The sequence below is a fragment of the Hesperophylax consimilis genome, chromosome 10, assembly GCF_061612785.1.
Source record: "Hesperophylax consimilis isolate HC1 chromosome 10, BYU_Hcon_1.0, whole genome shotgun sequence".
Classification (NCBI taxonomy): Eukaryota; Metazoa; Arthropoda; class Insecta; order Trichoptera; family Limnephilidae; genus Hesperophylax; species Hesperophylax consimilis.
Window position 1 is genome coordinate 19,852,778 of NC_142845.1, and position 24,280 is coordinate 19,877,057.

Genomic DNA, 24,280 nt, shown 5'->3' on the forward strand with positions numbered 1-24,280 from the left:
ATAGCCAAATGGACAATTTTTATGAGCAAAAACGATATATGCGGCTGTTTTCACATATAATGTGTATTGAAACCCTTTAGGGGATTTTAGATTTGAGAACTTTTATCAATTCATTTGATGAGCACTGCCAGTGTGTTGTGTAGGGATTGTTAGGTATCTTTTGAAAAAAATGGTTGTACATTCCTTGAAAAGAACATGAAAAATAATGTCAACTACGTAAAAGGAAAGTTTGCGTGGTTTTTTCGACATTCCTGTTGGGTAGTCAGGTTAGATCGCAAGGTCTGTTTGAGTGTATAAAATATGATATATGGTCATAGCGAAAGATGGCGTACTTCACGGCGACAGAGTCATTCTTCACGGGTTTGATCCGTCCCAACGACATCCTCCGTCGTCATCTAACAGAGGGTTCGGCGTTGGTACGAAAGTGAATAGCCATAAAATAATACAGTCATAAAATTATACTCTTTTCCTTTATAGAGAAAACTATTCACACATGAAACAAATATGTGTAGGTGAAGTGGTAATGATGGTCTCCGTTCAAATGATGCGAATGTGAAAAGTTAATATACTTTATAAATTAAGTTTCGGAAAGGCCACCATGATTATTATTAAAAAACTATTTTTTTTTTAATAATATCGTAGGTACGTCTAATTTTTACAACAAACCAGATAAATAATTATTTTTTTATATCTAGTCAACAATTAATTTATTTATTTATTGCATCTCACTATACATAAATCACGTTTTTTCTTATAAAAATTAACCTTACTCTGACTTAGCCTGTATCGAGGTTAACAGTTTACATTTGAGTTAAACAAACACAGAATAATCACAAACATAAAGTAAGTCTGCATAAAACACAAAATGTATCAAAAAGGAAGAAAAACAACATGTATTTGATGTGTTACCAGATGGGTAATTTGACAGTATACTGTAACAATATTTGAACCATAACTAGTTATTAATTATTATTCCCAAGAAGAAACAAGTAGATAAAAAAGACAGCCAGCGTTATATTCAGTTTTAATCAAATGGGACTTTTATAAAATCTAATTGTTTAAGAAAGGACGAAAAAAGGATAAAAACTATTAATAGAATCTTCAGTCAATACAAATATCTTCATAAACTTTTTTTTAATTTATCTAAGGAATTGATAGACTTAATATGATATGGAAGAATATTAATGGTGTTGCCTGTATAAATAGTTTATTTGACCAAAAAATTTTTTAGTATGTACAGCCACAAGGTTCAATGTTGAGTCAATTCTAATTGCATGAGTTTGTTGTGTTCTTTCAGCAAATTTAATATTGATAACAAAATCGACCAAGTATTTGAATAATATCTAACTGTTTTATACACATAACATTACATTCCTTATAAAGTAGGTTGGATGGATAACAGAATTTTTTCCGTCCATAACTTTAAGGATCAATTTGTGAGTAATATGTAGTGGTTTAACATTGGACTTTAGACATGAGCCCCAGAATACTATGTTACAAGAAATTTGAGATTGGACTAAAGCAAAACAGACAGTTTTCAATTTCTCTTTGTCCAATATGAGTCGAAGGTCTTTAAAAATAAATGTTAGTCTCATAACATTCTTTGTTAACATATTGATATGGTCATTCCATCTTAAAAATATATCAATCTTTACACTTAGATACATGATACAGTCTACACTTTCAAAGATGTGGTAATTAGATTTCTGCAGACAATTATGTATAAATAGATTATGAGTTTTGCTGACTCTTTGATGAAATACTAAGAACGAATTGTTTCGGAGAATTTGAACAATTCATCAAATTTCAACGTTCATTTTTGAGGTTCTGTGAAAGTCCTATTCGAGTTTTGTTATTATATCATTATAGGGTAGTTGCTTGACAGAACTGAAATAATAACAGACCTTGAAAAATTTTTCACAGAACTTTAAAATCAACTTTGAAATTTGACGAATTGTTTAAACTCTCCGAAACAACCCGTCCTTACATATTTAGTTTGAACTATTAATTTAACTGACATGATTAACCAAAATATAAAAATTGATCCTATTTGAGTTTCCTATATTGGCAACACTGTAAATGAGACATCTGACATCAATGGCGCGTGTTTAAAACATCAAATGTTAGTTAGTTAGTTAGTTTGATACAACACATTTACTAAAAGTGTATTTTGACCGCCACTCAACTCCTTAAAATTGTTAAAATATTCTTCAGCAGTGATAATTCTGTACGAACTGTCAATCGAAATTTACGGGCATGGCCTATTTAATAGTCCTATAGAGCGAACAATTGAATCCAAGATCATGCGATTTAACGCTATTGGAATTTTTATTGAGTTTTCTGAAGAGTCGCATCTATGCCAATAAACCTGCAACTTTGGAGTATCTAAAAATTAACATCCGCCAAGTTATAGCCGAAACAGCTTCCGAAACTCGAATCATCGAAAATTATCTAAAACGAATCAACTGATGCAAAAGGTCTAGAAGCGGCCAAAGCTTGACATCATTTTCCAAAATTAAATAATGATACCAAGTATTCGATTATTATAAAAAAATTATAATGTTGCATTTTGTGTATTTTCTTAAATAAAAGTAAGGAAACTGGAGTTGTATTATTTTTTTATTACATGTAATAAATTACTGTTATATCAAACACTTTTAATCACAACTTTATCTAATGCGTTTATTTTAAGAATGGTACAAAATTTAACCATTTGATAATGCACATTGTTGACGATTGTTGAATATGGTTGTTGTAATCATTTACACCCAACTGGACTTTTCCGTATGTATACAAAATATTTATAAACATGGAAAATTTACTAAAAAAATGGCAATATCAATATACACACAATATTAAATTTCAAAGCATGTAAAAAAAATAAATTAACACTTAAGAACCATGCCACATACTGGCATTTATTTTTCCGTTACCTTAGAAATGTTTTTAAAAAACGTGCCAAAACCACCTTTCTCTAACAACTGTTGTTTGTTTCATGTGTATTTCATGGCGCTTTTCTAAGCATGCACGTAATCTTGTAAACAGATAATATATTTTGAAGACGTCGCGGTCGTATAAAATGAATGTATCATTATTGATCTAGTGCCTAAAGCCTTGGGGTTTATTGATCTAAAGTCTAAAGTAGTCGGACATAAATTAAAAAAAAAAAACTAATCGTATTTGTGTAAGATCGTCAAATAACAAAGGGAAATAGAAGGACACAATATTTTTTCTTGGATTAAGATATTTTTTCGTAATTAATCTTACTTATGTTCCGCATTATTTGGGTATCGACATTATCAAGCAGGGCTCAAACGTGTTTGTTTAGTGACGAATTCTGAAAAGTCAGGTACTTCACAACTTTCCCCTATCCATTGCCTTCCTCTTCCCACTCTCACAAAAAACCTAAAATTGGGGATGCAATTTTTTTTCGCACAGTTGGGAGGTGTTCACATAGAAATAAAACTCACTGACAATTATTTCATTTATGTAAGTGAAAGCAGTAAAATTTTGATCCTGCTACGTCTTCCTGGGGTATCCCAGACTTATTCATCCCTCTATTTATGCGTTATACTGACAGTTTTTGTTATATCTTATCTACATGTTAATGGCTTAGAGTTAAAATCTTTTATCTCCACAAATCTTAATATTCAGAAAACTTAAATTAAAAGTTTGCAAAACTTTCGAGAAATACATCTGGTGTTATAACAATAAGTGTTTCATTCCACATTATCCGATGTAAATACATTATTTTGGCATGGATTTTCTTTTGGCATAAAGATAAATTATATTGTTAAGGAGTTACAATTTCTGTGCGCAAACGTTGCCTGGAGGATTTACATATATTTTAATAATATTTATGTCTTTGGGAAGGTGCCTTTAGGGTATGCAATATTTGAATTACCCAAAAAATATTGGCTTCCTTTAGAAAATTTTAGTATTTACTCATTTCCGACCAATTTAATTTTACTCTAAACTATGTAAAAATCATCACAGAGATGATGGACAACATAGTGGAACATTGTTAGTAACTATTTAATATTCTTTTCAAACTCCTGAGTTCGAAGGCTTCTAATAAGTTTCATAAATAAATATTCTTCTAAATACAAAGCAATTAAATCAATTATATAACATATTTTTTTAACAATGCTTTACTTATGATTCGAAGAGGTAAAAGTTCACTCTCGTTTAAAAGATTTCATTTTCGTTAATTGTTTGGAGAAGGTTAACCCAATATTTCTTGCAGCGGAGTTACCTAGACTTTCTAAAATACGTTTCCAACTTTTGGTGATTTAAAAGTTTGGGCCGCGGTGGCAGAACAACTAATAGGAATGGAGATCGTTGTGAAAGTCTTAAGTTTTGTGACATTTACAGCAATTAATTATTTTACCTGTTGGTACCTACTGCCGACAATAAAGGTTTTAGTTAGGTTAAATATTGTTGTTTTTAAGAGAAAGCAAGGTATTGTTTTTCGTGCGCTGAAAGTGAATATTATATTTTTGATTAAATGAAAAGTTATAACGTTTTTAACAATTACATTATAATTTTAACATTTCTTCAACTAGTTTTGACTATAACAGACCTTCTTCGGGACAATATTCTTATAAACTAAACTAAGTACAGATATATGCATTATATACATAAGGCTTTCTTAGACAATTTAATTTTTCATTACAGAATTATATTAGTATTATTTATGGGCTTTGTAGATAATAATCTAAAGATCGACCAATCGACTATTCCGTATTGAGCAATTCAAGTTTAGCTACTACATTTTTAAATTTTATTAATCAAGGGGTACCCAAATGAAACCGAACTGATTTGCGGAGGGATTAGTTTTTGTAGTATAGCGTTCTGTCGGCAGAACCGTATACTACTTGCTACCTTTACCTAGTCAGTATGCCAAGCACTTCGCTGGGTAAGTCATCCTTCCGGCTGGTGTGAATTTGTTGGTGACTGTTGTTTTGTGTGCTCGTCGTTTTCGAGATTGCTGATTTTCGTGAACAGAGTTCTAAATGACCCAAACATTTTATCTACAGGTGACGAAACATGGTTCTATGGATAAAACCCCGAAACAAAGCGGCAATCCAATTGAAGACTCCAAATTTAGTGAGATCAAACATCACGACAATGCTGATATATTTTTTTGATGTGAGAGAAGTCATCATGAGTTTGTTCAAATTTGAGTTTTCTCTGTAGCATCATCCTTGTAGTCCGTTTTAAAAATTTAAAGAATTTCATTACCAATTTTCAACAGTCTGCGAATTTTTCACAAAAACATCCATTACCAAAAATTTCACCCCAGCTGAAGTACGACTTCTCCAGCGGAGTGCCTAGCATACTGACTGAGGAAAAGTAGCTGTACACGGCTCTACCGGCAGAACCCGGTACTACACAAACTGAGCCCTCCGCAACATCAGTTCGGTTTTTTTTGGGTACCCCCTCTATATATATAATTATAAATTATTCAATTTTTATTTAACGAAATAAATTATTTAAAACATTATTTGATAATGTGGGCCTCGCTGGGTGCTTTATAGATATTTACAATTTATTAAAATTCACTTAAAAGATGAAATGAAATAATAAATATAATAAAAAAAATGGGTGTGTCAAGCCTACGCAAGACAGAAGTGAAACTTCTAGTATTCTTCTCTCTCTCTCTTTTCATTTCATTCTCTCTTTTTTTCTGTCTATTGACATATTTATAAGTAGCATGTGATAAAAAAAATTAAAAGTTATAAAAAAAGAAAAAAAAAATTAGTTAAAGCGGGGATCGAACCTCGGTTCTTCACGACCACAGTCGTGCGCTCTGCCTGTAGACAGCGAAGATGAGTTAGGAGAGTGAGTTAAACTAGGTATATAATATTTACACCTTGCTAATGTTTTCAGTATTATTAGGGCTTTTTTATACTAATTTTCATATATTTATTGGCAGGTAGAGTAGAAATTAATATTGTTTAGCGTTTGCCAACGACCATACCATGTTGAACACACCGGTTCTCGTCCGATCACCGAAGTTAAGCAACATTGGGCGCGGTCAGTACTTGGATGGGTGACCGCTTGGGAACACCGCGTGCCGTTGGCCTATTTTTTATTTTAATTTCATGTTTTTTTTATTTTTTTATCATTACTATAATTAATAATATCATAAAATTCTTTAACTTTTCAAGTATGCTACAGGCCTAAAATATTACTTAGTGGATTGATATTATGGTCAACCATTGAAAAAAAAAAATCCTACAAACTTATTAATGTAATTACGATCTTTTTCAAGCGCGTATGTAATGATTATTTTTATCAACCTCGCACACACCTTGCTAATTTTTTCAATATTATTAGGGCTTTTTTATACTAATTTTCATATATTTATTGGCAGGTAGAATAGAAATTAATATTGTTTAACTTTTGCCAACGACCATACCATTTTGAACACACCGGTTCTCGTCCGATCACCGAAGTTAAGCAACATTGGGCGCGGTCAGTACTTGGATGGGTGACCGCTTGGGAACACCGCGTGCCGTTGGCCCATTTTTTATTTTAATTTTATGTTTTTTTTCATTTTTTTATCGTTAACATCATAAAAAATTTTATATCATTCTTTAACTTTTCAATTATGCTACAGGCCTAAAATATTACTTAGTGGATTGATATTATGGTCAACCATTAAAAAAAAAAAATTCCTTAAAAACAAAAAAATAATATTCCATGGCCGAGAATCGAACTCGGATCAACTGCTTCGAAAGCAACTATGCTGACCATTACACCACCAACGCCAGTTGTCGAGATGAGCTAAGAAGCATTTATATTTTACTTCAAAACTTTTACTACATCAAATGAACTTTAATCGGTCCCGCATTTTCGTTTCGGTCATGAGTTGGTTTTACTCCTCGAAATTGCATGACGCGCGTAAAGAAGTTTCACTTCAAAAATAAATTAGAACTGAGATGAAATAAAATAAAATGCAGGCATAAAGGCGGACAAACTAAAAAGTTTTTAGGCTTCATATGTTTTGCAGGCTAGAGGCCACCAGTTTTATTTAAAATTGCAAATGAAAATTCCCGGCGCTACTAAATAAATTGTGTTGGGGAATTTTGCTCCCTCTTTGCTGCAGATTACCAACTTTTTATCCATTGGTGGTGATATATTTTGCCTGATCGTGCGATGCTAATTTGATTATATATAATTTTTTAGTTATGAAGCTTTATATAAATATAAATTCTTCGTTAGCATTATTAAGCCACATGTAGTATTAAAATATATTTTAGTTGTGTATTACGCACCTAATTATTTTTCTCGTTCTTTTATTTTTATTATTTATATTTTGGTAGATTGAATATATATCTACGATACGACACGATACGATTGTACCACCCCAGCCAGGAGCACTCCTGTCCCAGTTAGACCTGCACACCAGGGAGCACTATTTGTTAGGACTCGGAACAAGTTCTCTGAGGATGGGAAGGAGGTTGGAATTCGGTATACATGGCAACCCAATAAGCCAATTTGGAATTTAGGATGGGTAGGAAAAAAGGAATTTTTTTTCTTTCTATCTTTCTTCTTCCCTTTTCTTCTTGCCTCTTATTGGCTCTTTATGGTTCTTCTTGGTTTTTCTCGATTTGGCTCTTTTTGCATCTGAATATATTGTACATATTGTATACCTGACGGTTAAATTTGGCATAACTCTAATAGTCAAACTCGTGGATTATTTTGTACTTATATACCTAGAGGTATAATTTGGAATTCACTCTATTATTCAAACTTATGTATTATTTTGTACATATATACGTAGAGGTTAAATTTGGCATTCACTATATTATTCAAACTCATGTCTTATTTTGTACATTTATACCTAGAGATTAAATTTAGCATTTAGTCTATTATTCAAAATCATGTTTTATTCTATTAGATAAATAATAATTACAATACAAATCTCAGATTATCCCACGTTAAAAATATTAATTATTTACTTACTAATGGTCGTATTTATGAAAACTTTTCGAAATCATATTTTCACATTCAAAATCCCATGAATTTGTTAGGATTTCCAAGACCATTTTTATAGCGAAAATAGCAGAATATTCTGCCTCCATTGCCGCCGTGGAATAATGTTTTTTTATCACCACAATGCAATGGTGGCGCGCGCGTTGGGGAACCGGAAGTGATGAAGATGGAATTTTTCTCTCCTATGGATGGATACACCAGAAAAAGAATGCACACCAACCAAAAAACTAATATTTTATACAAATAATATAAAATTCCTATTTTTGTGGTTCGGAGATCTTACAACAGTCCACCCCTTCTATTGTAGGTACGTATACATAAGACAGGTTATTATTATATTATTCCCGGGTGACGAATAACCTGACAATATTTGAACCTACTTGAACACAAGTAAAAGAAATGTTGTAAAATACAGAGGTTTTAATCACGCTGTTTTCAATTTAACAATGCCGTAGAAATGAGATTCTCGAGGTGCATGTATAGTAAAACCATGCACACATAAAACAATATTTTTTAAATGTGGTGATTAGAAAACAATGCAAGCAATTTAGGTAATGAATAAGATTTAGAAAGGGACGTTTAGATGGTTTGGGCATGTAGAGCAGGTGCACGAAGAAAGGAGAGTAAGGGAAATTATGACGCAATTGTGAATATTGGAGATTTTATTAAGGATTTTACTATGGTCAAGTGAATCAAATATGTCGGGTCATGTCGAGAGTCATAACAGAAGGGTATTTTTGAGACGATGTTTAAAAATGAATGAATTAAGGAGTATGTTTCAAGACCGAGATGTTTGATGGCAATAAAGTTCACTCGTCTCACTGTGGTTTTAAGACCAAAAGCAAATAAAATTTTATTTCAGCAGCGAAAAATTTTACGTACATTTACTCTAAAAATACCATATTATGCAATACGAGCATAATTGCTCGAAGAAGGTACTAAATAAAAAAAATAGTACTCTCAGTATCGCCCTGCCGAAAAACCACCGATTAGAATCGAAAGGTTGGCCGTTTTTGATCAGATATGACCAGCCAGTCAAATCTGATCAAAAAATTTCCCACAATCCCACTTTCATCTTCCACATATCCTTCTAGTCCTATTCCTTAAAATATACCCCATTTGGGAATATTATAAATCTACTGCTTACGGTTAGTTAGACTATATATCTTTGCGCAGTATTCACAAATTTAATTCCAGAATGAAACCTGATGGTTAAAAAGAATTTCTTGAGTTTCTTATAATCTGAACATTCCTCCATGCTCCATTTTCCTTCACCGGAAGTGGCAAAGAAGAATCGCGCGCTTTTTCAACACGCGCATGCGCGGAAGAATGCAATTTCATGCGACAGGAAAAGTGCACAGAGCAGACTGCATAATGAGGGCATTCTATTGTTTGTGCAGCTTGCTGCATCTGCAAACTGCAAGTTGCAAGCAAGCCGCCAGTGTAAGCATCTGCCTGGTGTAAGCAAACCAAAAGTGCAGGATGCCTAGCAGTTGCGGTTCGTGTTCTATCTCACGGGAGTTTTCCCATATTATATCTGTGAAACCAGACAACATTACCACACATTATGAATGTAATATTTTTTCCTGCCTATTAAAGTTACAATTATTAAAAAAAAAAACATTTTCCAAAAAAATTAAGTGCTCAAGGGATTAGGGACCTAGCGACCATTTTGCGATTCACATCTGTAGCAAAGTAATATTGTGTTATATAAAAAAATACCGCAATTCTCAAATTTATGCACGAGCTAGGCAGCTTAATTTATGGAAGAAAGAATAATTTATATATTTCGATATTCTTTTTCAAGTAATTTGAATTCTGTTACCTTTTCTGGAATCATTTAATATAAACGTACAAATTCCAAATCTATTTATTTCTAGAAATGCTGCTATTTATTAATTAACTTATTTTTTATAATTTAAAATAAAAAAATCACAGAGAACATAAGTTTTTTTATGTTTTGGGATATTTCAATCTGGAAAACCCAAAAAGCTAAGCAGAATTCTTACTCGTTATTAGGTCATGTGCCCATGATTGCTAGGATGGTAAAATTGATTAATTTATTGATAGGATTGGATGTGTATGGTTTAGGCACTTCGCACGCGGCCGGGTACAATATGACCATGGTTTGTTTTTCTACCGCTAGTTCCAATAGTACATTTTGGTTTGAATATAGGGCTTAAATCATTTTGCATGGTACGTAAGGTGGTAAGCAGCAAAGGTGGAATTTTTTAACATGAATTTTTATTGTGCGCATTGTATAAAATAAAAATAATAGTAAACTTTTACCTGATTTTCTAATTTATTTTATGAGAGTTCATTGCACAAACGCTTTTCAAAAAAAACCACTGCTTCTGCTAGCTGTCGGCGGCGTCTACCGGCAGTAGTGAGAGAATGCTGTATTATCCGTTGTACAAAGGGTTATTGGCTCTTCGTAACATTCCTCAACTTCTTACTGCCAACGTGGCTTTTATTAGGATATTGAAGTTCTTGTTGGTGCAAAGACGTAAAGAAGTCGTGTCTACTGTATCAGACTGGTGTCCTTTGCATTAATTCTAAATAAGGGGGGCTGGGTTTCTAGTCGGTGAGCTGCTATATTTTCAGGGCCTGGTCGGTTGCTGTGAAGTCGTATATCTAGTGAGAGATAATTCGGTAGTCCGATGAAGTACAGGGTCGGAAATCAACTGCGGTTTTAGTGGTTCCACCGGGAAGAAGCATTCCCCAGTGAAGCGTTCGGAAGAGAGAGACTAGAAGTCGCTTTCTTATAGAATTGAGATCGTATTATTAGGAAGCTTACAGTGTGAACTATTGATATTGGTTTCAGTTCGATCGGATGTATGATTTTATCGCAGTTTTTATTATTTTAAGTTTTTAAATCTTTTAATAGATTTATTTGCGTCAGGTTTTCTACTACTAGAATAAAAACTTATTTCCATTCGCTTGGAGAGTGAATCTGCCGTCTTACTGACCCAACCGAGTTTGTGGCTGCTGAGCTGGCGGTTGGGGGACTGTCTCGACCAAACTTAGTCAGAATCTAGCGGGAGGGGGGGAGGAGGGGGAGTGTAACTAGAGAATTCATGTCCGTCCCACAGCTTCTTTAGCACTCCGACGAGGAATGTGTTCGAATATTCAAAAAGTAGGCCCAACGGTGAGCGGATGAAGCTTTTTTGATAAAGTCTATCTGCCTAGAACCTGGAAACATTGTGGTAGTTAGAACAACCGACATAAAACATAGATATATGGTACTCGTAAATCGCTATTGATGCACGGTTTTTTTTACAGATTCTATACAAATATTGAGAGTATCGGAGCTGTTTCAACTCCCATGAACAACGGTGTTCGGAAAGGAAAACATTATAAAAATTTGAATGAATGGGGAAAAAATAACAAATTGGATCCGGATTGAATCAACGTAGGTAAATATATGTGTGTTTACCTTGGGTCAAAATCCAACATTTTGCGGCCGACTTTTTCATTGTTCGATCGGAACAAAAAGCTCGAATAGCAGTTAATATTTGCGTTTTGTTAACCCTTAATATGCATGAGAACAGATTAACTTACCGCTTGGCCACAACTACTGCTGGCATGCCGCCATTCTGAAAAAAAAAACATTATTATTATTCACGAAAACATGTTTTATTCCCAAGAATGGGATCAAACCAAATTATTTTACTATATTATCTACCATGACACAATGTTAAATGAACTTTAGTATAAATATTATGATTTAAAAAAAATATTCATGTCAGTTCAGAATACATAAGTTTTATTTCATCAGAAAAACTAAGAAATCTTTATTAAAAAAAATAGTACAAATCCATCACATAAAAAGGCACTTTGTAGTTATTGTTAAGACATTAAATTAAATATACAATTCCTAAGAGAAAGTCCAGTTATATTCAATTTTCCATTTATGTCCTAAATCATGTATCTAAATCATGCTAATAAACATATACATGTATTAAAAATTACTGATTTTTGCATTTATATATATTTTTATTTTTCAAAAAATTGGTTTATAGACTTATTTGAGTGCTCCCCTCCACGGAAATCTTTAGTAAAAGGTGAAAGATTTATTCTTTATTGAAGGGAAACCAGAGTAAAAATAAAAATGTTATTATAATTATTATTATTATGCCACCGTCTGGACGGTTTAGGCCCTATGATTGGTCGAATTCAAATCGTTAAAATATCACGCATTCTAGGGTTCCTTGAAAATGTCAATCCCTGCTTTACCGGCCGCTGGAGTAGTTTCCCTATTAGCCGACTGAGTGCACCTCTTGGCGGCATAATAGCGAATAATTTTATTTGAAATAATCCATAACAAATACGTACAATTTCATCTATTCAAACTACCAAACTACCGTTTTAATACGCATTTAAAAATAAAACAATCATTTGATTCAACTTAATGACAATAAACAAGTACTCTTTGCATTTACGATTTAAAAAATATTGATATTCAATATTATTTACGTAAATAATAATTTCGCAGCATTTTGACAGCCCAATAAAAACATGAAACACAATCGGAAGCTAGAAACGCTTCGTTGATTTTAAAATTAGCCAACAAATCTCTAATCTGACATGTACTTATATGTATAATAAAATGTACATGTTGTCTATGTATATAATAAAATGATTGGTTAGGTTAGGTTAGTATCACTTAAACTGGACGAAGTCCAAGCAAGTGCCGCCCGCAGGGCCTAGCAGCAAAAACCCCGCGGAGCGGGTTTTCAACTGCTAGTAATTATTATTATTATAAACAAAATGAAATGATTCATTTAATTTTTTTTTGTCAATTTTCTTTGAAATTAAATATCTTTGTAACTTTTTTATTTTGAGGAAATTGCCCACATTTTACAATTTGTTTGTCAAATTGAAGAGAATCGACTACCATAATATGGGCGTCTGCAAGTTTGGTAGTCGGAAAACGTGTAAAAACTGTTAAAAATAAATATTCAAAAGAACAAAAAAAAGTTTTAATTTTAATTTTTTTAGATTCTGACGTTCAAAATTTTTATCGGTTAGTATTGTCAAACGACCACATTCGTGCGCTGTGACGTCACCCAATAGATTTGGTGCATTAAAAAATTATGAAAAATGAAAAATTGTGAATAAATATATACCTTCATCTACTGTTAGGTATTTACGTTAGAAGGTAATTAATTTATTTTAACCCTTTCAATACTAAAATTCCTACTGAGGAACATGAACAAAAAATGAATATATCTTAATTTTTTCAAACACCCCGTATTTTGCATATCGCTTGTGAAGGATATTCCGCTCGGCGTTTTTTTTATGCTAGATTGTAACCTTTATTCCAGAAACAAATACTGTAAATATAATGACACATCCCGTTTTGGATGTTTTGCTTGGACTGGGTTCTATTATTTTTTTAATGTTATCTTTATATGTATGCATGTTACACTAAGAATCAATATATTTTTTTAAATAAACAATTTTTTTCGCGATTGGATTTTTCCTGATTAATTAAAAATAACCCTTTGAGACCTAATAATAATACAAATCAAATTAGAAAAAATCTAAATTAGTAGGCAAAAAAAATTTTGGCACTAAAAATTTTCAAGGGTATTTTCAAATTTTCAAAATTTTCAAAGTATGGTCTATATGTGGAAATAAAAGTGCGTTTCTGAAAAGGGTTAAATGGTCTGGAATTTCTTAGTGTATTTTCTGGTAAGAAAACATGGAATAATTTTGTGAAATGTATAAATATTAATATCAACTAATTAAATCATTTCAAATTTTTTTCCCGTAAATAGATTGTGGATTTTTAAAAGAGGTACCCACTTGCATACCATGCATACCAATTTCATATTCAAAGTAAGTTATTCGCTGGAAAATTATTCAGAACTACATTGTTACAACCAATTTCGTATTTTCAGGGAAAATAGCACTTCGCTACTAATAATGCTGATGGCTTTCAAATTTGCTCATATGAAAATCCCTATTTTGCTTTGACATAGAATAGCTTATTCTTATTACATATTACATGTAGTATACAGGGTGTTAAGCGAAGTACTTTAACCAGTAATTCCTGACATGATTTGAAGTCAAAAATATGTTAATTTTTTTTTATAAAAATAAAGAAAATCCGTATGAATTGGACAGCTTGAGTCGATGTGAGGGGTAAGGCGATTACTCGGCTGAGTAAGTGTCGACATGTATAAGAATATTTATGAAATATTTAAAAAAAAAACACCATTTATTTACATTTATTACTTCAAGTATTGTCAGGAATCACTGGTTTAAAGTAAGTCAAGTACGTCACTTAACACCCTGTATATTAACAATTTCATTTGCTTGAACGTTTAGAAGCATAGTAAATTATTACAGCTTTCAAAAGTAAGTCGTAATAGCGCTAATTTTGGAACACAAATGACGGCCTTGACGGTTTGACGGTCTCCGTGGTCGAGGGATAAGGCTTTCGACTAGCAAGCCGAGGGTCGCGGGTTCAAATCCGGGCGCGCAAAATTTTATTCGGTTAATTTTCGTTATTCAAAATGTATTCATTGAAAATAATATATAGTATAGTGGCGGCACGTTCTAAAGTGAAAGATACTCTAAGTAACGCCCTGGAGTAAAACAAGAGTTGAAACGTTGCAAACGTCTTAAACAATGTTTGGTGACCTGATCTGTATAGCCAGGTAATCTCCCACCTTCCTCCTTCTCATATCCTTTCCCTCCCAACTACCTTCAGCCTCGCAACATTGGGGATGCCATAATCACACTGGCTGCAGACGGTTGTAAGCAATTAGGACTCTTGTGCATATGCGTAAAAAAAAACAAATGATCTGTTGGCAAAATTGTCACTTAAGGCGATGCCATACATAGTAATGCAAAATCGTGTGTTTTTGGTTTGAAAATTTGGTCGCCTAGAAATGTTTCAGATGTTTTAATTACATACTGCGAATAGAATACATCTTGGAATTTGAAATAATCGAGAATTTTTAAGATAAGTCTTTTTATAAGCCCAGAAAAAAATAATGTATAAGGCCTATAAAAACTGCTTTAAAGTTCAAAATCTCCTACTTACGAACCCATTTTCGGTTATGATTTTATTGTATAAAGTGGAAAATTAAGTTATTTGTAAAATGATCGAAAAAAAATTAATATTTATGCCTGAACATCCACAAAATAAAATAAAAGGCACTTTTTGTCCATGTTTTTTCTTGCATAAATCAAAACAGGCGGATGGTGTTAAGCGGGAATTTAAACCTTATCGCCATCTACGTAAGGGTTGTTATTGATAGCGGCTCAATTTAAAATATTACACGACATAGTGCATCGCCTAAACTAATTATGATAAATTAATAAATTCAACGAGATGCATATTTTCAGCGGATTTAAAAAAAAATTAAATTAACTGCAATAATAAATAAGTTTTATAATACTAAAACGAACCCCTGGGAGGGACACATTAAAGTTAGTCTTGAAAAAATCCGACCAATACCAATCCGGCTGTAAAAATATGTTTTATTTTATTTTTAATGATAAACTAATGCTTAAAAGTAATAATGTTTTTTATGCATTGCACAAAAGATAACATATTATTTTTAAGCGATAAATATTGGCCTGAAACACCTATATAAATTGAAAAAATCTTCCGAGAAAAAAATACATGCCGCCAACGGGTATTGATAACTTTTTAAATTCAAAAGGCATATATATAATTATTTATTTATTAAATAATCTGGAGTTAGATCAAACGTCATTATCGTGTGTTCTTATAAACCTCCCATCATAAATTCTATGTACATAAGACAGAAATTAACGTTTGGAAAATATATTTAAAGAATATTCATTCATAAATTTAGGTAAAAATTTATTTCATTTGAAATTTGGTTGTTGAAAACATATTTTCAAGCTTGTTTTAATGGAATTAGAATGCATTGATTACAGAAAAATAGAAATAATTTGTGTTTGGAGAAATGCAATGTTATTAATTATAAATACAGTAATACTATATTTTTATTGTTAATACTTAGAATAGAACTTTAAAAAAATATTAATTTTCCGTATTTATTTAGCAATTTCAGAAGAATTATTAAACTGCTTAATTGTTTTACTACATTAGGAGTCCAGAACCTCTGGAATCCATTTTAATCCACATTAGATAGATCAATTAAGCATTATTTTGGCCATAACTTTGCGACTTTACTCCTGATGAAGTTATGTGGTAAAACCAAGACACATTTTATATTCCCAACCAGCTTACATAAATATAATGTAATCAAATTAAACTTATTACACAGATATTGCTTCTAACGGAACGAATGTGGCGCGAATTGTGCATAGGTGTAGCATGAAACTCTTGTGCAAAAATTGGTGTAGGTATAGGTTACGCAGCAAGAGTTGACTGCAATGAAAAACGTTAGCAATAAATTGCGGAAGAGTGTAATGATCTGCACTTTTAAAACTTTTCTTTCTTCTCTTTCTACGATAAATTTTCTTTAAGTCCCATAGGTAGCTTTTCCATAAGGCTTTGATTATGTATATACCCAGGGTAGGAATATCTTCCCTGCCGTCGGTACAAGCCTTTGCTCCTCTCTTTATTACACATCCCTTCAAGTGTGCGCTTCCTAGTTTGTCTACGTGATCTACGACCTTGAACGTAATCATTTCACGTGACGGTTCAGTATAAAAAGGTTTCACCGAACGTTGTGTTGGTTTTTTGTTTCTCGGTATAGAAACCTAGTTATCTTTGTATGTGTGTGGTACCCCTCGGTTCTTTTGAGATAGAGTGAGTTGAATCCATTAACGTTGTGTTTTAAAGCCATTTCATAAACCTTATTTTCTAAGTCGCCTGCTCTCCAACTAGCTACGTGATTCTATCTGTCGTAGGGTAATGTGAGTATAATAAAGTGTTAGATTTTATATATGTGATATATGTGATTGTTCAAACCATCACAAGAGGGACAGCAATTATAAAACATTGTTCTTATATTTTATTGTAAAGAAGCTTACAGTATGTCATATTCGCATCGGTTGCAGTTCGATCGGGTGCATGATATTGTAAGTGAAATAATCTCAGTTTTTCATTATTTTAAGTTCGCATCGTTTTGTTTGTCTTATTTTTCACCCCGTTTATTCATTGGAATACGTAAACTCAAAATCACATTCCGATAAACTGTTTTTTAATAAAATTGAAATAAAGCAATATTCGGCATTCCAAAACACATTTTATACAACCGATTAAAACAAGCTTTATCTTCGAATTATGAATTGTAAAAAAATCATTATTTTGCAATATTTTTGTTAAAGCCTAAACGAAAACACGCTGTATTTTGTATCTCTGTGACTGTGTCTAAATTATTTATATGTATGTGTACTGTGATAAAGATTAATAGACCTGCATGTAGAGATTTGTGTGATTGAAGAAACCTATGCATTTACTGAGTACCTACTCATTAAGCTGAATCCTGAGTAGTCAGGTACTCAGGATCATCTACAAGTTCAATACGACGAGTATAATAATACCTACATCCGCTATCCCCTAGCCGTCTCTAGTCTACGTCAGCGTTATATGGTTCCGAAAATAGGCGGGTCGGTTGCCACTATGTTCTGTGCTTGTATCATCTGCGTATTTATTTGGCTTACCGCCAAATATCGATAAAACCGATCAGACACTATCGAAGTCATTTTTATACTGCAAAGAGGCTCTTTATAATAACTAGAATGGTTGTAGGACATTTGAAAAGGAAAACGATACAGTAACGGTTAATATAGGTAAATACGAGTTTCGCCTTAAGGTCATTGTTTCAAAGACCACTCCTCTTAATATTTGGGACTTTTTTATATTTGTAGATACTCTCAGCATTGCCCTGATGAAAGACTATTCAGAAACAAGACGACGATTAAAGTGGCTCAATTTGGGTGGTGATTTGTTGGATAACCAACACCTCTGCCATAGGTCATCACAATTGGTTCGCATTTCTTTAACAGGGGTGCCCTTGTTCAAAGGTTCGAGGGTGAGGTTTGTCCAGGTCTTGGCGGCGGATGCATCTGCCCACCTATTGCGTGGTAGGCAGTATTCGGCGAGACTGATCTTCCGAAGAAATCTCTTAACCCATCGCCATGCACCGTAGTAGGAGGGATGGATTCATACGTCCGTCACTCCTGGCCACACTTGCTCCCAAATGCTTACCCACCCGTCATACAATTTTCCTTCCTAGAAATTCCTTGCATTCCTTTCCACCACTAGTATATGTATTCCTATATGGAGCTTGTACCGGACAGCAGGTGGATGTACCAAATAATTATTAAAATAATTAAGGAAATGAATATTTACTGTTATCACGCATTTAACGACGCCGAATCCCTTTTGAAGCTTATCACCGGACACGTATCATGTGTCAAATGGGATTTAACCGTAGTAATTAAAATTTGGTTATTTTTATTGGTTCCTTAATGCTCTCATGCATCCTGTTTAGAGATAAGAATTAAATTGACACGTGTTGAATTTGAACTCAATAAATATGCAAACAACTAGCACAACCAGTCAGTTGTCCGACGACATTCCCAAGTTGTGTTTCTTTGAAAATCCTTACCCAAGGTACCCCCCAGAGGAAACCGGCATTTATAGTCGATGTCACTGGCGTAGGTGTCCAGTACAGAGCTAATGTAAAAAAGGAAAAATTTGTTTGGTGACCACATACGAATAGCCAACTTCTATTCAATTTCCTCTTCTCCATTTCCGTCTTTTCCTCCCTCCCAACATTTTCCAATCGGGGATGCCATAACCTCAATGGCTCTGGATAGGTGTTAACCGTTGACACTTGCGCGGTATTCAAATAAAAATAACGTATTCTTTATTCACACATTTTGGTTCCCTCAATAATTTATTAGACCTGTTGGTAGATAATTTTGTGCAGCCCCCCTGTCATTCCCACGCCACACGACAAAGTAATTCAGTCCACCAGACCCAAGTCAAAGTTAAAGGGTTGGGAACACTTATCATCTTCCGATCTTTCCAATTTGAATATCGACGTTCATTGGCCAAAAGGCAACCCCATTTACCTTTCCTGTAATACCGGCTGGCAGGTGAGGTTTATCGAGAGGAGAAGTTATCGCAATATGTATCTTTCTATAGAGTTATTAGTATCTTCTTTGAAGATAGAGATGGTAGATCGATAAAGTTTTCAATCGTTGCTTTGAATACGTTGAAATGATTCGCTATTACTCTCTTAACCAATGATGTAGATACCTATTCTTAACATTTTGAACAGATTTAATCCATTCAGCCCTTTTGCTAAATGTAATAAAAGCTATTTCTATACATTAAAATGCCAGTTTGTCGAAACACTGGCATCAGAAAACATATTTTAACTTATCTGATTAATTTAATGCGATATTAAAGATGCCGTGGGAATAGAAGATATACATTTAGCTACGCAGTTATATCGCCTGATCTTGTGATATTGTTTTTGATCGAGAACGCTGAAAATCTCACAGCACCGACTGTCTGTGGAAGTCTAAGACACTGACGAACATGAAATATAATAATTTATAATATGCTTGTAGGTGGCAAGCTGTCATTTTAATACATGTATGAAATTCAGGCGTCTAATATAAATATATTCATTACTAGCAAATATGTTTTTTATTAAAATACTTTGTGCCTAAGTTTTTTTGTTTATTTTAAAATGTTGTTTATGCAATATGTGAAACTGGAGTAAATTAACAAATTGATTGTTATTGTGATGTGATTGTGACGTGTGAATTATTGTGACGTAAGATGTTATCGTTACATGTGACGTTATTGTGACGTGTAACGTATTGTGACGTGTGACGTTATTGTGACGTGTAACGTATTGTTACATGTGACGTTATTGTGACGTGAAACGTATTGTTACATGTGACGTTATTATGACGTGTAACGTATTGTTACATCTGACGTTATTGTGACGTGTAACGTATTGTGACGTGTGACGTTATTGTGACGTGTAACGTATTGTGACGTGTGACGTTATTGTGACGTGTAACGTATTGTGACGTGTGACGTTATTGTGACGTGTAACGTATTGTGACGTGTGACGTTATTGTGACATGTAACGTATTGTGACGTGTGACGTTATTGTGACGTGTAACGTATTGTTACATGTGACGTTATTGTGACGTGTAACGTATTGTTACATGTGACGTAATTGTGACGTGTAACGTATTGTTACATGTGACGTTATTGTGACGTGTAACTTATTGTGACGTGTGACGTTATTGTGACGTGTAACGTATTGTGACGTGTGACGTTATTGTGACGTGTAACGTATTGTGACGTGTGACGTTATTGTGACGTGTAACGTATTGTTACATGTGACGTTATTGTGACGTGTAACGTATTGTTACATGTGACGTTATTGTGACGTGTAACGCACTGTGACGTGTGACGTTATTGTGACGTGTAACGTATTGTGACGTGTGACGTTATTGTGACGTGTAACGTATTGTGACGTGTGACGTTATTGTGACGTGTAACGTATTGTTACATGTGACGTTATTGTGACGTGTAACGTATTGTTACATGTGACGTTATTGCGACGTGTAACGTATTGTTACATGTGACGTTATTGTGACGTGTAACGTATTATGACGTGTGAAGTTATTGTGACGTGTAACGTATTGTGATGTGTGACGTTATTGTGACGTGTAACGTATTGTTACATGTGACGTTATTGTGACGTGTAACGTATTGTTACATGTGACGTTATTGTGACGTGTAACGTATTGTGACGTGTGACGTTATTGTGACGTGTAACGTATTGTTACATGTGACGTTATTGTGACGTGTAACGTATTGTGACGTGTGACGTTGTTTATTAATTTAATTTAATTTATTTATTATAAACGCCCTGTTGGGTTTTAACATATATGTGTACTTAACATGATATACTGCATAATACAGAATCACAGGAGTTTTTTTAAAGCTTAGAAAAATTAAATTTAAATACAAATCTTAACAAATTAACACATCACATGGCTATGACATTGTAACTAATAAATAACTTAACCACTCGTGCTTTTGCTTTTTCCGTAGTTTGTCTGCCTTAGGAATTTATCACTTTGAAAAAAAATGGTTTTATTTCCGCTTTGCAATGAAATACGCATGTATTATGTGTTTCTATGATCAACTTAATTTAGGGGCTTATAGCGTTGTCTGTTCTTTATAATATGCGTTTATGTGACATGTGGCGTTTTTGTGACGTGTAACGTTATTGTGACGTGTCCTACTAGAATATTACTCAAAAACTATTTTTTTATAAAACAAAAAACGAGTCGATCCGTTTCGGAACAACCGTTCCTTCCCCAGAGAAAAAAATGGGCTACTATGATATTTTTACCTGAGGAAGGAACTGTTGTTCCGAAACGGGTAGGCGCTAATAAAAATATATTGTGGTTTAAACAATGTTACATTGCTTCATTTAACTATAATGGATAGCCAAAATAGATAGCTTCAATAAACAATATTTTTCTAAATTTAGTTTTTTGTAACTAAATCGTATATTGTACTCGGTCTTGGTACACAATCCTTGCTTCATTCTCATTCATACATCGTTTCAAACATACCTTTCTTTTATTTTGAAGTATTTGGTTCATTCAATCTTGCCATGACTTTTTCATATCGTCCCCGACTTCTTTTATCATCTAAGGGAGTGTTTTACCATCCTCTTGATAGCTTATCTATAGAATAATTTAAAAAACCCTGCTAATTAAACCGATATTTAACCACTATTTATGGGTTTGAGTACCGAATATCAACTCGGTCTTTATAAATAACTAAATCGGACACCAAAAATATATGTTTACCTATGGATAAGCTATCAAGAGGATGGTGAGATGCCCCCTTATTTTTATATCGAGTTTTTGATTAAATATATCATTAAAATGCGAAAATATCGAAAAAAACCGGTTTTTTAAATTCGTTAAGACAAGTGATGTTACAAATGATCCAATTCTTTCATTTATTCATTTTATCTATATTTGTTGATTTTTTAGACCTGTCAAAGAAATTACAGCTTAATTTTGATAAGTAATGCTATCAAAAGTTACAAATGTCCTATTAAACATTAACCAATATCTATGTTTAAATGTATAATTATTTTAATTTACATAATATCAAATCCACCAAAATATCTAACGGATTATAATTATGTTTCAAGAAAAAGATGGGTGTGAGAAATTCATAACCCTTGTAGGTTCCCACTGCAAGGCTGAAATGTCTGTTGGTTAACCCATCCCGCCTTTCCCAACTGTTTCACGACACTGGTTACATTTGGCCGCATTCATTTAAAGTAATTTATTTAAATAACCAACTTCTTATCTTCATGATTTACTCAAAGCACCCTCCTTCAACCCATCTAAACCTAAAGGAGCTTCAAAGGGTTAAAATATACCCCCGAAACTGTTCTGACTTAATGAAGGCAATACAGTTGGCACCATGGCCAGTGGTCATGGCCGGTTGGGCAGTTGGACCAAATGGTCTTGTTTTATCATCTTTATTTATTAATCTGTTACTAAATTTCATTTTAATTCATCTTTATGTAGAGTAGATATAACTCAGACATAGAATCTTCTGTCTGAACCTTCATCTAACAAGTCATCCAGCTAAAAATTGATTTATAACTTTCAAACAAAAGAAATCATGAAATTCTCTATGTTTTCGCCCCTAAATAACAACAGTTTAGAAGTTTATAGACGATGCATGATTTATTTTCCCAGGAATAGTAAAATTGTTAAAGAACTACCAAAACACGTAGAAAATTACGAGATGTTATTATCAAACTATTTAGAGTAACGACCAGAATTTCCTGTCGAATCAATTCGTTAGTAAACTTTCAAAAGCATTTGTGATTCAAATTTGGATCTCTCACTTTATGACAGAAACGTCAAAAATTTAAACAAAATAAACACACATGTCTAATGAAAAGTTCATACCCAAATGACGATCAGTCTGATTATATTTATAATTTCATTATCGCTTTTCTGATATGTTCAATGGCTACCATTTCCAATTTTCACAATTAAAAGTTCAATGAACTTGAATAATTTTCCGCATTACGTAAGAAAATAATTTCAAATCACGCATGTATCCATTCATCGACAACGTAAATCAGTATGTTTGGTGTGATGAATTTATTTATTTATAAATCTGATTATGTTTTACCCATAGACATATGAATATTAGTAGACCTGCCCTAAGTGATTAAAAGCGTATTATCCCCACTCCCCATACCGGTTCCATTGGAGCCGGCTGGGCTCGCGTATGGCCTCAAGTGAAATTTGAAAACGTGACGTCATCATTCTTGTGCGAACTATGGTCGAGGCATCATCGGTTCATTTTACGAAATAACACGGCAAAATGTTGACTTGTGATATGAAAACTTGTAAAAATAGATGTGAAAAAGAGAATAAACCCAATTGTCGTATTACATTCCATAAGTAAGCATTATTTTACTTTATTTTAAGCTTATTCACACCGTATTATATGGATCAGTTTTAGAAACATATACTATCACATCACAATGTAGCGATTCTCAAGTGTGCTCATCGTTGTTTACTGGGGTAAGTAAATTATGAAACATTTGTAAAAGTGTCTTAACTAAATACTCTGAAACTAACTACGACTCTGCAAATAGAAGAAATTTACTTTGCCGAATTCGGACTTCGAAAATTAGTTCATAACGTGGCGAGTAATTTGCGCTCCCATGTAAAAATGTCTATTCATTCAAAATCAGATTTTACTTTTAAGAACTAAATGGTGATATTATAATGCGAGATGCCTATTTACTGTCAGATTGATTTATTGACGAATCACAGTCAGCTTAACCCCCTTCGTTCTTCAACAGTTGATTTTACCCCTCGCCATTATCTTCTCGTCTATTAATTCCTATGTCTGTGGTTTTACCCTATTTTACAAAATATAATATATATGAGCAATTAATATATTTGGTGTAATAAATGTGCTTGCTCAAATGTTCAAAACAAGATACGTCATTATATTAGACCTTTGAATTCTGCTAATAGTACTAATAATAGGTCCCCAACCGTCGTAACGTCCTGTGGATATTGCGCGTATTTATGTTCCCTTGCAGAATGAATGAAGCGGGCAATTGTCACCTGTGTTCGATGGTCTGCACCGATCAACAATCACTACACATCAGTGGGTCTTTTAGGCCACACTTGTGCAGTGTGCAGTGTGCATCACACGAACACAACGGCTGTGGAAGCATCTAATTCGATTACATTTGAACTAGGATTT

The 24,280-nt window shown here is 33.3% G+C and overlaps 1 protein-coding gene and 3 non-coding genes across 4 annotated transcripts in view; 2 read left to right on the forward strand and 2 right to left on the reverse strand.

Annotated features, from left to right (window-relative positions):
* LOC149420430 (5-hydroxytryptamine receptor-like) overlaps positions 1 to 24,280 on the reverse strand; it is an 864,571-nt gene that overhangs the window by 598,144 nt on the left and 242,147 nt on the right. The window contains exon 3 of the mRNA XM_089636704.1: positions 11,566 to 11,600. The gene's annotated coding sequence lies outside the window, so the exon portion shown is untranslated. The remainder of the gene's footprint in view (positions 1 to 11,565; positions 11,601 to 24,280) is intronic.
* Positions 5,970 to 6,088, forward strand: LOC149420433 (5S ribosomal RNA). The gene has a single exon (XR_016302740.1). It is a non-coding gene; the product is annotated as a 5S ribosomal RNA (ribosomal RNA).
* Positions 6,411 to 6,529, forward strand: LOC149420434 (5S ribosomal RNA). The gene has a single exon (XR_016302751.1). It is a non-coding gene; the product is annotated as a 5S ribosomal RNA (ribosomal RNA).
* LOC149420435 (U5 spliceosomal RNA) lies at positions 11,991 to 12,107 on the reverse strand. Its single transcript, XR_016302754.1, has one exon. It is a non-coding gene; the product is annotated as a U5 spliceosomal RNA (small nuclear RNA).